Source organism: Rhinopithecus roxellana, chromosome 11, assembly GCF_007565055.1.
Source record: "Rhinopithecus roxellana isolate Shanxi Qingling chromosome 11, ASM756505v1, whole genome shotgun sequence".
Taxonomy (NCBI): Eukaryota; Metazoa; Chordata; class Mammalia; order Primates; family Cercopithecidae; genus Rhinopithecus; species Rhinopithecus roxellana.
In genome coordinates, this window is record NC_044559.1 from 124406761 (window position 1) to 124419593 (window position 12833).

Below are 12833 nucleotides of genomic sequence, written 5' to 3' on the forward strand. Positions count from 1 at the left end.
AGGAGTTGAAGACAAGCCTGCCCAACGTAATGAAACCCCGACTCTACTAAAAATACAAAAAGTAGCTGGGCATGATGGCTGGTGCCTTTAATCCCAGCTACTTGGGAGGCTCAGGCAGGAGAATCGCTTGAACCAGGGAGGTGGAGGTTGCAGTGAGCGGAGATCGAGCCACTGCACTCCAGCCTGGGGGACAGAGTGAGACTCTGTCTCAAAACAACAACAACAACACACAAAAACAAGAAACAAAAGAACAGCTATTTCACAGGCAGAGCAGCAGCATGGGCTGCTCAACTGCTTATATTTATTGTTACTTCTTTTTGGCGGAGGGCGGGGGGCGGGGGGGTTGCAACAGAGTCTTGCTCTGTTGCCCAGGCTGGAGTGCAGTGGCATGATCTCAGCTCACTGCAGCCTTCGCCTCCTGGGTTCAAGTGATTCTCCTGCCTCAGCCTCCCAAGTAGCTGGGATTACAGGCATGAGCCACCACACCTGGCCATTACTTCTTGATTATATGCCAAACAAGAGGTGGAACTCCAGGAACTGAGGAGTCCTCCCCTTTTTAGACCATATAGCGTAACTTCCTTATGTTGCCAGGCATTTGTAAACTGTCATGGCGTTGATGGGAGTGCGTTTTAGCATGCTAATGCATTATAATTAGCATATAATGAGCAGTGAGAACAATCCGAAGTTACTTTCATTGCCGTCTTGGTTTTGGTGGAGTTTGGCTGACTTCTTAACCACAGTCTGTTTTATCAGCAAAGTCTTTGGGACGTATGTCTTGTGCTGATCTCCTATCTCATGCCGTGACTTAGAGTATCCTAACCTCCTGGGAATGCAGCCCAATAGGTCTCAGCCTTATTTTACCCAGTCCCTATTCAAGATGAAATTGCTCTTGTTCAAACGCCTCTGACACTATCCAGGTAAGTGTAATCCAGGCTTCAAAAACCAATTTTTTGAAGTGTAATCCAGATTAAACCAATGTACATCTTACATGTATTGATTGATGTCTTGTGATGTCTCCCTAAAACATGTGTGAAACCAAGCTGTAGCCCGACCAACTTGGGTGCATGGTCTCTGGATCTCCCGCGACTGTGTGATGGGCCATGGTCACTCATATTTGGTTCAGAACAAATCTCTTCAAATATTTTACAGAGTTTGACTCTTTTCACTCATACTACTATATCAGACAATGCAGCTCCAGATCCTAATATTCTAACTTAATCAAAAATCATAATTTTGCCCATTAGTTCGATTACATTTGATACGAAATCCTTTGTCAGATCTACTGTCAGGAAGCCAAATGGATTTGAGATTTGCCTCCTCTCCAGGTTCACAGAGACCTTAGGGCCGAGAGCTGAATGAGAGAGGAAGAATGAAAGCTTAGCTAAGAAATGGAATTAACTTATATAAAAATTTTTCAATTTTAATTTTATATTGCGTGTCATCCTTGCTCAGGAGCCATGCTAATCTCTGTATCGTTGCAGTTTTAATAAATGTGTTCCGAAGTGAGCATGAAATTTAACATTTAAAAAAATGTCTGTAGGGCCAGGCACAGTGGCTCACACCTGTAATCCCAGCACTTTGGGAGGCCGAGGTGGGTGGATCACCTAAGGTCAGGAGTTCAAGACCAGCCTGACCAACATGGAGAAACCCCATCTCTACTAAAAGTACAAAATTAGCGGGCGTGGTGGTGCATGCCTGTAATCCCAGCTTCTTGGGAGGCTGGGGCAGGAGAATAGCTTTAACTGGGGAGGCGGGGGTTGCAGTGAGCCAAGATCGCGCCATTGCACTCCAGCCTGGGCAACAAGAGTGAAACTCTGTCTCCAAAAAAAAAAGTATGTGGTAGACCTGGAGGCACATAATCACTTTTTGGAATACAGTTTGTCACTTTTAATTGTAAATAACTAAATAACGTCAATGTGTAACTGAGGATCAGATGTCAGGGTTGGGAGGAGAGCATCTTCCCTTAAATGCTGTTTGTTGTGACAGAAGCACATGCTATCATCGAAAGCAAACAAAAGAGAAAACAAAAACCCTGGATGTCAATAGTAAACAGTGGCTACTACAGACCTACAGAAATTGGATTTCCTGTTGGCTATGGGATTCTAGTCAAGCAAGGTCCGAAGTCTTTGACTTATACTTGAATGCATTTACAGTAAATGAGATTTAGAAAGCTAATCTTTTCCCAGAGGCAATGCTGCCTAACTATTGTCTGGAGATGCTCAGGGACCATCCCTAGATTCCATTAAGAAGTGGTTTCTTCAGAGGTTGCAGTGAGTCCAGATTGTGCCATTGCACAATACCCTGGGCCACAGGGTATTGTTTTGACTCTGTCAAAACAAACAATAAAAGCGACCCCTTAAAATGTACCCACCGCAAAATGAGCCGTGAGTCGTGACTCCTCTGAAATGCAACTGGGGAAGGGAGACTGAATCACAGCCGTGAAAATGTGGTCACAAAGGACAAAGAGTCAGGGTAAGAGTTTGCCAGGTGGCTCCAGTCATGTGCTGCGTCAGAGCGGTCGCCGGGGCAGGCTGACACACGTCCTCCCACGGGCTAGGCAGGGGTGGGAGCCAGCCCCACAATGGAGGCTGCTGTCTCCATTTGATATCGCTTTGATGATAGGATCCTCCAAGGATGTGGGGTTTCCTTTGTTCTGTCTTTATGTTCAATAAGTAACTTTCCATCTTAATTTGCATTTCCAAGTGAGTTTTCCCACAGGGGAGAGGCTGTGATGACTGGTTGAAACAAGTCGTGTGGTTTTACACGGTTATACACGTCTTCCAGGGAGATGAGTGCATTTGCACTGGACACTGTCTACACTCAGTCTTGAGAGAGTGTGAATCTGGGGAGACTGCGTCTATACGAAACCATCGCAGGCTTGGAATGAGAGGCCCGGGCTCCATCCTGAGTCTCCCTGCTCACTAATGTGTGATCTTGACCTTGCTGCTTAGCACTTCCTTCTGTGTCAAATAGAACTGATTGAGTTTTGCAGAGCTTGGGTGAAAAGTGAGAAACTTTAGGCAAAGCACTTGAGATCATGCAATGCAGTAGACACGGGGAAATGGTGCTACTAATAAATGCCACCCAAAGAAAGGCCTCACTCTAAAAATAAATACATAAAATAAAATAAACGGCACAAGTGTTCCCCTGAGTGAACTGAGGGTGCAAGCCGCCCCTGGCACTGGAGTGACCCCAGACCTATGTAGTGACCTCTGAGCCCCTCAAGAACCAGCCTGCCAGCTCCCTGCTGAGTTATTCAGGTTTGGGGCATCAGATAAAGCTGTGAAGACAGGAGCCCCGATCTAGACCCGGTTCTCCCATGAGCGGGCTCAGTGACTGAAGAAGTGAGATAACCTCCCCGGGCCCCAAGAGTCCCTGTCTATTATGTGACAGGGACTTGGACTAGATTAAATTTTTTTCTTTTTCTTTTTTTTCTGAGACAGGACCTGGCTCTGTCACCCCGGCTGGAGTGCAACGGCATGATAGCAGTTTCGAACTCCTGGACTCAAACGGTCCTTCCATCTCGGTCTCCAAAGCACTGGGATTACAGGCGTGAGCCAATGCGCCAGCCCTGTTTCATGATTTTAGTCAACTTGGCCTCCAGAGAGACAAAGAGAAAAGAATCACAAATCACAAAAGACAAAGATGGGAGTAGCGGCAGAGGAAAAGGTACCAAGTCAAAGATAATAGAATGACTGGTTCCATTTCCTATATGCCCTTTCTCCTCTCCGAATCCTGTTTTCCTGGATGCTGACTGACGACACCTGTGACTATTCCCCAGCCATCAGTGGGGTCAGCTTCAGAGCAGGTGCCCTTGGTGTGGAAGGAAAGGGCCTCTGTGAGGACGGGCAGTGAGTCTTTGCCCAGGGCAGGGCTGCGCCTGGCTGGGAGTGCCTCTGAAGTCAGACATAGGAAACTCCTTTCAAGTTGTCTGCTGAAGAATTTGAAAATACTTTTCCCTGAATGAAAGACGGGTCCCTTAAAATAAAACATTTCTGGCATTTAATGAAAATTTTATAACTGAAGTGTTGTATCAGAAGCAAGATGTAAATGGTATAACATCCTACGGGAAAGATTGAATCAGTTTCCCTCCTTCACAAAACCCAGGGAAGAGAGTACAATGGTGATGGCTCAGATGGATGAGATACTTTGGGAGGCCAAGATGGGTGGATCACTTGAGGTCAGGAGTTTGAGATCAGCCTGGCCAACATAGTGAAACCCTGTCTCTACTAAAAATACAAAAATTAGCCACATGTGGTGGCGGGTGCCTGCAATCTCAGCTGTTCAGGAGGCCGAGGCAGGAGAATCACTTTAATCTGGGTGGAGTGGGTTGCAGTTAGCCGAGATTACGCCACTGCACTCCAACCTGGGTGACACAGCAAGCAAGACTCTGTCTCAAAAAAAAAAAAAAGAAAAGAAAAAAAGAAAAGAAAAAAAAAAGTCTGGATGTGGTGGCTCACACCTGTAATCTCAGTGCTTTGGGAGGCTGAGGTGGGCAGATCACCTGAGGTCAGGAGTTCAAGACCAGCCTGGCCAACATGGTAAAACCCTGTCTCCACTAAAAATACAAAAATTAGCCGAGCATAGTGGTGGGCACCTGTAATCCCAGCTACTTGGAAGGCTGAGGCAGGAGAATCGCTTGAACCTGGGAGGCGGAGGCTGCAGCGAGCTGACATCATACCACTGCACTCTTGCCTGGGCGACAGAGCAAGAATCTGTCAAAAAAGAAAAAAAAAAAAAAGTCCCCAGTGGCCATGATGGGGCTACATCCAAGACTCAATTCTTAGTCCTCCTCTTCCTTGACCTCTCTGGGGCTCTTGGCATAGTTGATCACTCCCTCTTCCCTACATAATTATCTTTATTTGGCTGCAGGGACACTGCATACTCTTAGGTGTCTTCCTATGTCCCCGGCTGCTCCTTTTATGTCTCTTGTCCTGTCCTCCTCACCCCAAACTCTGCCTGTCGGGGCGCCCTGGGTCCTCTCCACTTCTGGTTATCTAATCTAGTATCCTGGCCACCAATGGGCTGATGCCTCCCAATTTCATACCTCTAGCTAAGACCTATTCCTTTAATTCCAAACTTTATGACCAACTGGCTTGATGAACAGATACCTTAAGCCTGACATGCCCGACATGGACCTTTTGCTCTTTCTTTCAAAACGTGCTTCTCACCTGACTTCTCGTTGCAGTAAATGGCAAGTCCATCCTTTCAGTTGCTGCTATGGACTAAATGATGTCTCCCATCCCAAATTTATATGTTGAATCCCTGACCCCTCCTTTGACCATATTGGAGATAGGGCCTGTAGGGAGGTGATTAAGGTTAAAAAAAGTCATAAGGCTAGAGCTCTGATCCAATAGAACTGGTGTCTTCATAAAAAAAAGAAGAGACACCAGAGCTCTCCCTCCACCATGTGAGGACACAGGGGAGAAGGTGACTGTCTGCAAACCAGGAAGAGAGTCCTCACCAGAAACAGACTATTCTGGCACCTTGTCTTGGACTTCCCAGCCTCTAGAACTGTGAGAAATAAATCTGTGTTGTTTAAACCATCCAGTCAACATATTTTGTTATGGCAGCCTGAGTTCACTAAAATAGTTGCTGTAAATAAAAAAGTAACTGAAGCAGATCTCAATCAACTGGAGGTTTGTTTTGCCAAGGTTGAGGATACGCCTGAGAAAAAAAACACAAATCACAGGAGCATCTGTGATCCTTGCTTTTTCCAAAGAGGTTTTAAGCACTTCAATATTTAAATGGGAAGGAGTGAGCAGGAGGAGAAGGAGGAAAGGAAAAAAAAGTGGGCCAGATGTGGTAGCTCATGCCTCACATGCCAGCACCTGAGGAGGCTAAAGCAGGTGAATTGCTTGAGCCCAGGAATTTGAGACCAGCCTGGGCAGCATAGCAACACTCGTTTCTATAAAAATAAAAATTAAAAATTAGCCGGACATTGGTGGCCTGTGCCTGTGGTCTCAGCTATGTGGGAGGCAGAGGCAGGAGGATGGCTTGAGTCCAGGAGTTTGAGGTTACAGTGAGCTATGATTGAGCCACTGCACTCCAGACCCAGCCTGGGTGACATAATGAGACTTTGTTTTTAAAAAGAAAAAAGAGGCCAGATGCGGTGGCTCACTCCTGTAATTCTAGCACTTTGGGAGGCCAAGGCAGGTGGATCACCTGAGGTCAGGAGTTCGAGACCAGCCTGGTCTCGAAACCCCATCTCTACTAAAAGTACAAAAATTGGCCGGGCGTGGTTGTGGGCACCTGTTATCCCAACTACTCAGGAGGATGAGGCAGGAGAATCACTTGAACCCTGGAGGCGGAGGTTGCAGTGAGCCTAGATGGTGCCACTGCACTCCAGCCTGGGAGACAAGAGCAAGATTCCATCTTAAAAAAAAAAAAAAAAGAGGGAAAAACATGGACAGAGGATAGGCAACGAGGCAAGTAGTCAGTTACATTCTTGTGAAGCTTTGATTAGCGCTCAGTGAATCCACATTTTACACGTGAAAAGAGGGAGCAGAGGAAATGGCAATTATGCATTCATCTCTTGCTCAGTAATTCTACACTTTGCATAAGATAAAGTAAGCATGTAAAATTACAGCTACTATTGCTATCTGTTTAGGGACAAAAGGAAGGCAGTTTTTGCATAACTCACTTCCCAAGCTTAACTTTGCCTTTGACATAGCCAGTTCAGGGTCCCGAGATCCTGTTCTTTTCTTTTTTTCCACATTGTCAGGGCCCAAAATGTAGGATCATCCTTGAATCTTCTTTTTCTTTCACATCTTACGTTCAAATCCTGTCAAGTCTACGTTCATTCGGATTTTTTCTACTACTTATCACCAACATGATTCGGGCTGCTGTGGTCTTTCTTGGATTACAGCAAACACCTCCTAGCACAACTTCCAGCTTTGGATTCTATGCTCTCAAGCCCACTCTATTATCAATAACAGCAGCAGAGCAGAGCAGTGCTTTTTAAATTTAAATTTTATTTTATTTTTGACACAGAGTCTCGCTCCGTCACCCAGGTTGGAGTGCAGTGGCGCGATCTTGGTGCTCACTGCAACCTCAGCCTCCCGGGTTCAAGCAATTCTCTTGTCTCAGCCTCCTGAGTAGCTGGGACTATAGGCGCGTGCCACCACGCCCGGCTAATTTTTTGTATTTTTAGTAGAGACGGGGTTTCACTGTGTTAGCCAGGATGGCCTCAATCCCCTGACCTCGTGATCTGTCTGCCTCGGGCTCCCAAAGTGCTGGGATTACAGGTGTGAGCCACTGCGCTCGGCCAGCTTTTCTTTTCTTTTCTTTTTTGTTGTTGTTAAGACAGGGTCTTGCTCTGTTGCTGAGGCTAGCATGCAATAACATGATCCCGGCTCACTGCAGCCTCAATCTCCTGGGCTCAAGTGATCCTCCCACCCCAGCCTCCTGAGTAGCTGGGACTACAGGTGCACAACACTACACCCAGTTAACTTTTTAAATTTCTATTTTTGTAGAGGTAGTGTCTCCCTATGTTGCCCAGGCTGATCTCAAACTCTTGGGTTCAAGCGATCTCCCCTGCCTCAGCCTCCCAAAGTGTTGGGATTGTAGGTATAAGCCACTGAGCATGGCCCAGAACAGTGCTTTTGATGCTAAAATAGATGGTGTGTCAACCAGGCGTGGTGGCTCGGACCTGTAATCCCAACACTTTGGGAGGCCAAGGCAGGCAGATCAACTGAGGTCGGGAGTTCAAGACCAGCCTGACCAACAAGGAGAAATCATGTATTGCTAAAAATGCAAAATTAGCGGGGCATGGTGGTGCATGCCTGTAATCCCAGCTACTTGGGAGGCTGAGGCAGGAGAATCGCTTGAACCCAGGAAGCGGAGGTTGTGGTGAGCCGAGATGGCACCATTGCAATGCAGCCTGGGCACTAAGAGTGAAACTCCATCCCCCCGCAAAAAAAAAAAAAATAGATGGTGCGTCACTTCCATGTTAGAACATTCCATCTTACCCAGATAAAAGTCATCCTCTTTGGGAAATGGCCTACAGGGCCTGGTAAGATTTGTCTGTGCTCCCCTCCCACAGCATGATCCTACTTTCCCCACCACCTCCGCTTCCCCAACCACCTCCAAGTCCACCTCCCTCACTCCACTTCTGTCACACGGGCCTTCCAGCTGTTTCACACCCAGATTTGCACGTAGCTGTGTCCCTCCCATCTGGGCTCAAATGTTGTCCTCAGCAAAACCTTCTTTGACTACTCCCTACTTGGAATTGCAGCCCCTCCATCCTACCCTACCATCTCCCACCCCGCCATCTCTCTCTCTCTCACACACACGCACACACGCACACACGCACACACGCACACACGCACACACGCATGCACCCACAGGCTTCCTCTCCTTTCTCTGTCTTGTTCTTTCCCATAGCACTGATGCCATCTAATATTTTGGTTTGCTTGCTTGTTTATTTCCTATCTGTCTTCTGCCACTCAAAGGTGAAAGCCTTGGTTCAAGGAGGGCAGGGATTGTTCTCTCTCTTTCTCTCTCTCCCTCTCTCTGTTTTTTTTTTTTGTGTTTTGTTTTGTTTTTTCAGTCTTGCTCTGTCGCCCAGGCCGGAGTGCAGTGGCACCATCCTAGCTGACTGCAGCTTCAACCTTCTGGGCTCAAGTTATCCTCCTGCCTCAGCCTCACAAGTAGCTGGGACTACAGACACAATCCACCACACCAGGCTACTTTTAAATTTTTTTGTAGAGATGGGGTTTCGCTGCGTGGCCCGGCTGGACTCAAACTCCTGGACTCAAGCAATCTGCCCACCTTGGCCTCTCAAAGTGCTGGGATCCCAGGCGTGAGCCACCACACCCAGCTTCTGTGTAAATATGTGTTGAATGAATGGATAACATTCATTTCTTTAGATTTTATTCAGAAAGCACAATATTTTGAAATGAAGCATTTTTAAAATATTGGTTTACCATTACTGCCTTTATTATTGTTTTTCCTTTTTCTTTTTTTTGGTAGAGACAGAGTCTCATTGTTGCCCAGGCTGATTTTGGACTCCTGACCCCCAATCCCTCCCAAAGCATTGGGATTACAGGTGTGAACATCCACCCTGGCCCACATAACTGTCTTTAAATAACGACTTTTACCTTTTTTTTTTTTTTTTTTTTTTTTGAGATGGAGTCTCACTCTCAGCCAGGCTGGAGTGCAGTGGTGTGATCTCAGCTCACTGCAACCTCTGCCTCCCAGGTTCAAGCGATTCTCTTGCCTCAGCCTTCCAAGTAGCTGGAATTACAGGCGTGTGCCACCACGCCTGGCTAATTTTTGTTATTATTAGTAAAGATTGGGTTTCATCATGTTGGCCAGGCTGTTCTCGAGCTCCTGACCTCAGGTGATCCACCCGCCTCGGCCTTCCAAATTGCTAGGATTACAGGTGTGAGCCACCCGCACCCCGGCCAAGACTTTCATGCTTTTCTTTTTGAGATGGACTCTTGCTCTATCGCCCAGGCTGGAGTGCAGTGGTGTGATCTTGGCTCACTGCAACCTCTGCCTCCCAGGTTCAAGCAATTCTTCTGCCTCAGCCTCCCAAGTAGCTGGGACTACAAATGCACGCCACCGCGCCCGGCTAATTTTTGTATTTTTAGTAAAACGGGTTTCCACCGTATTGGCCAGGCTGGTCTCAAACTCCTGACCTTGTGATTCACTCACCTTGGCCTCCCAAAGTGCTAGGATTACAGGTGTGAGCCACCGTGCCTGGCCAACTTTTACTCTAAAAAGTATCATCTCTCTTTAATTTGCCCCACAGCTGGCTGAATCGAGGCAGTTTGAACCACATGGTCACCCCATAGCAGCATGCTATTTATTGTAGGCAAAATCCTACAAGGAAAAGAAACTTCTTGAATGCTGTGTTTATAAACCTTAAGGAAAAACAACATTATAGTAGTATTTTTAAAAAGTAAAGGTTGGGCTTGTTAAAGGATGCTTTTTAAAACAATTAGTTGGAACCCTTGGGTTTATTTGGAAAGAAGTAAACCTGTTCCCTTCCACCTGCTAACTAAAAAGGTTTCTATGGGCCAGGCATGGGGGCTCATGCTTTGTAATCCAGCACTTTGGGAGGCCAAAGTGGGAGGACATCTTGAGGCCAGGAGTTCAAGACCTGCCTGGGCAACATAGCAAGACCCTGTTGCTACAAAATAAAATCTAAGAATTAAAAAAAAAAAAAAAAAAAAAACGGCTTCTGTGGGAACATGGGAAGTTTCTATTCATTTGGGATTGAATATCCCTTGGAGAAAAGTCTATGGTATTCTGACAGTCTAGGTGGTCTTCTTGGGGACTCACCTGTAGAAAAAGGAAACAACCCAGAAAAGCAGCGGTCCCATGCATCCGCAGTGCCCGGGATGGCCTGCTGAGAGCACGTTCCCAGGACGCCTGTAGAAAGCATTCCGGTTCCAAGCCTGCTTCATCTTCCCGCCAACTGCACCCTGACCCCCAGAAGGGAAGCCTGACAGCTCTCTGGCTGCAGCCAAGGACTGTTATTAGAACACCATGTTCTAACATCCCCTGCGGAGACCGTGGACAGCATTTGCTTCAAAATCCTCTCCCCCAGGAAAAGCCTTCTGCAGAACACATCTAAAATTCTAGAAGACCACAGAAAATACTCTTTCTGACAAAGAGGATGGAAGAGCCAGGGGACTGCCTGACCTTTGCCGAGGAGTGTCCTCCTTGACTGGCCCAGTCTGTGCCTGCCATGCATCTACTTGCTCCAGCCCAGAAGTTAACCCCAGCTTCTTCCTTTTTTTTTCTTTTTTTTTGAGACAGAGTCTTGTTCTGTCTCCCAGGCTGGAGTACAGTGGCACAATCTCGGCTCACTGCAACCTCCATTTCCCGGGTTCAAGCGATTCTTGTGCCTCAGCCTCCGAGTAGCTGGGATTACAGGCACCTGCCACCATGCCCGGCTATTTTTGTTTTTAGTAAAGACGGGGTTTCACCATCTTGGCCAGGCTGGCCTCAAACTCCTGGCTTCAGATGATCTGCCTGCCTTGGCCTCCCAAAGTGCTGGGATTACAGGCATGAGCCACCGCGCCTAGCTGGCTTTTTCCTTTAAGGCCAGAACTTACAATGTGCTTCTGTGACAAATCCACGCTGCCTCCGAGGCTTCGACTTGGTGGAAAGATGGTTCTGGAGAGGCCAGTCTTTGGGCTCAGGTCCTGTCAGTCCTTGACTGTGAGGTCTGATGGACTCCAGCTCACCCCTGTCAATGTGCTTCTCTTGATGAATGTCTCTGCTCATTTCTGAACACGTTCTCAAACAGACTGCTAAGTAACGGGTGTGACTTCAACCTTCAGTGCAGCAAAGGAATAAGAGCAGAATAATGGATGTTTATAGAGCACCTTGAATACAGTCCCCAGACTCCAAAGGTTGCCTTCTGTTAATGCTATATGATGTGGGTAGGTGTAAATGAATTGCTTAATATATTTTAGTATATTGCTAATTTTGTCAAAATTGTGACAGAATTGCTACATGCACCTGCTTTTAAAATCCAAAAAAGCTTGGCTGGACGGAGTGGATCATGCCTGTAATCCCAGCACTTTGGGAGGCCGAGGCGGACGATCAAGAGGTCAGGAGTTCAAGACCAGCTGGCCAAGGTGGTGAAACCCCCCCTCCCTACTAAAAACGCAAAATTAGCCAGGCGTGGTAGCATGCAGCCTGTAATCCCAGCTACTCGGGAGGCTGAGGCAGAGAATTGGTTGAGCCCGAGAGACAGAGGTTGCAGTGAGCCAAGATCGTGCCACTGCACTCCAGCCTGGGCGGCAGAGCGAGACTCCGTCTAAAAAAAAAAAAAAGAAGAAAGAAATATTCCAAACAGGCATGACAGGTGTGGTGGGTGGCTCATGCTTGTAGTCCCAGCACTTTGGGAGGTTGAGGTGGGACAATTGCTCGAGGCCAGGAATTCGAGACCCAGGCTGGACAACATAGTGAGACCTCCATCTCTGAAAAAAAAAAAAAAATTGGCTACACGTTGATGGCACGTGGCTGTAGTCTTAGCTACATGGGAGCCTAAAGCAGGAGAATGGCTTGAACCCAGGAGTTCAAGGTTACAGTGAGCTATGATCACGCCACTGTACTCCAGCCTGGGGGATAGAGCAAGACCCTGTCTCTACTTTTTTTTTTGAGACGGAGTTTTGCTCTTGTTGCCCAGGCTGGAGTGCAATGACGTAATCTTGGCTCACTGCCACCTCCACCTCCCAGGTTCAAGCGATTCTCCTGCCTCAGCCTCCCAAAGTGTAGCTGGGATTACAGTCATGCACCATCACACCCAGCTGAGTTTTTTGGTATTTTTAGTAGAAATGGGGTTTCACCAAGTTGACCAGGCTGGTCTCAAACTTCCGACCTCAGCCCGCCTCAGCCTCCCAAAGTGCTGGGATTACAGGCATGAGCCACTGTACCCAGCCCTCTAATTTTATTATTATTATTTTGTAACTAAAAAGTAAACTTTAACGTCGAAAATGCAAACTTGGGGAAGACAGAAAAGATCACACACAAGGCTGTCACTTCACCCTTGGAAGGTTGCACAGCGGCCAGGCAGAGGCGCTCCTCACTTCCCAGACGGGGCGGCGGGACGGAGTTGCTCACTTCCCAGACGGTGGGCAGCTGGATTATTATTATTATTTTTTAATCCAAATTGCACAGACAGTCTTCATGAAAAGCAACAGCTCCGGGCTCCACCTCTCTCTGCCTCCCTTACTCTCCCTGTCACCTTTCAGCAGGGTACTTTTAATTTTACATAGTCATAATTAACTTCCATTGTGTTCTTCTCTAGAAACACAATAAATCTGGTGTGTTCTATCTACAGACTTATTCCAAACATTTGAGACAAAGCA

The 12833-nt window shown here is 47.1% G+C and overlaps 1 non-coding gene across 1 annotated transcript; it reads right to left on the minus strand.

Annotated features, from left to right (window-relative positions):
- Positions 1-1405: 1405 nt before the first annotated feature.
- LOC115900531 lies at positions 1406-1510 on the minus strand. Its single transcript, XR_004060215.1, has one exon. It is a non-coding gene; the product is annotated as a U6 spliceosomal RNA (small nuclear RNA).
- Between the last annotated feature and the right edge of the window lie 11323 nt (positions 1511-12833).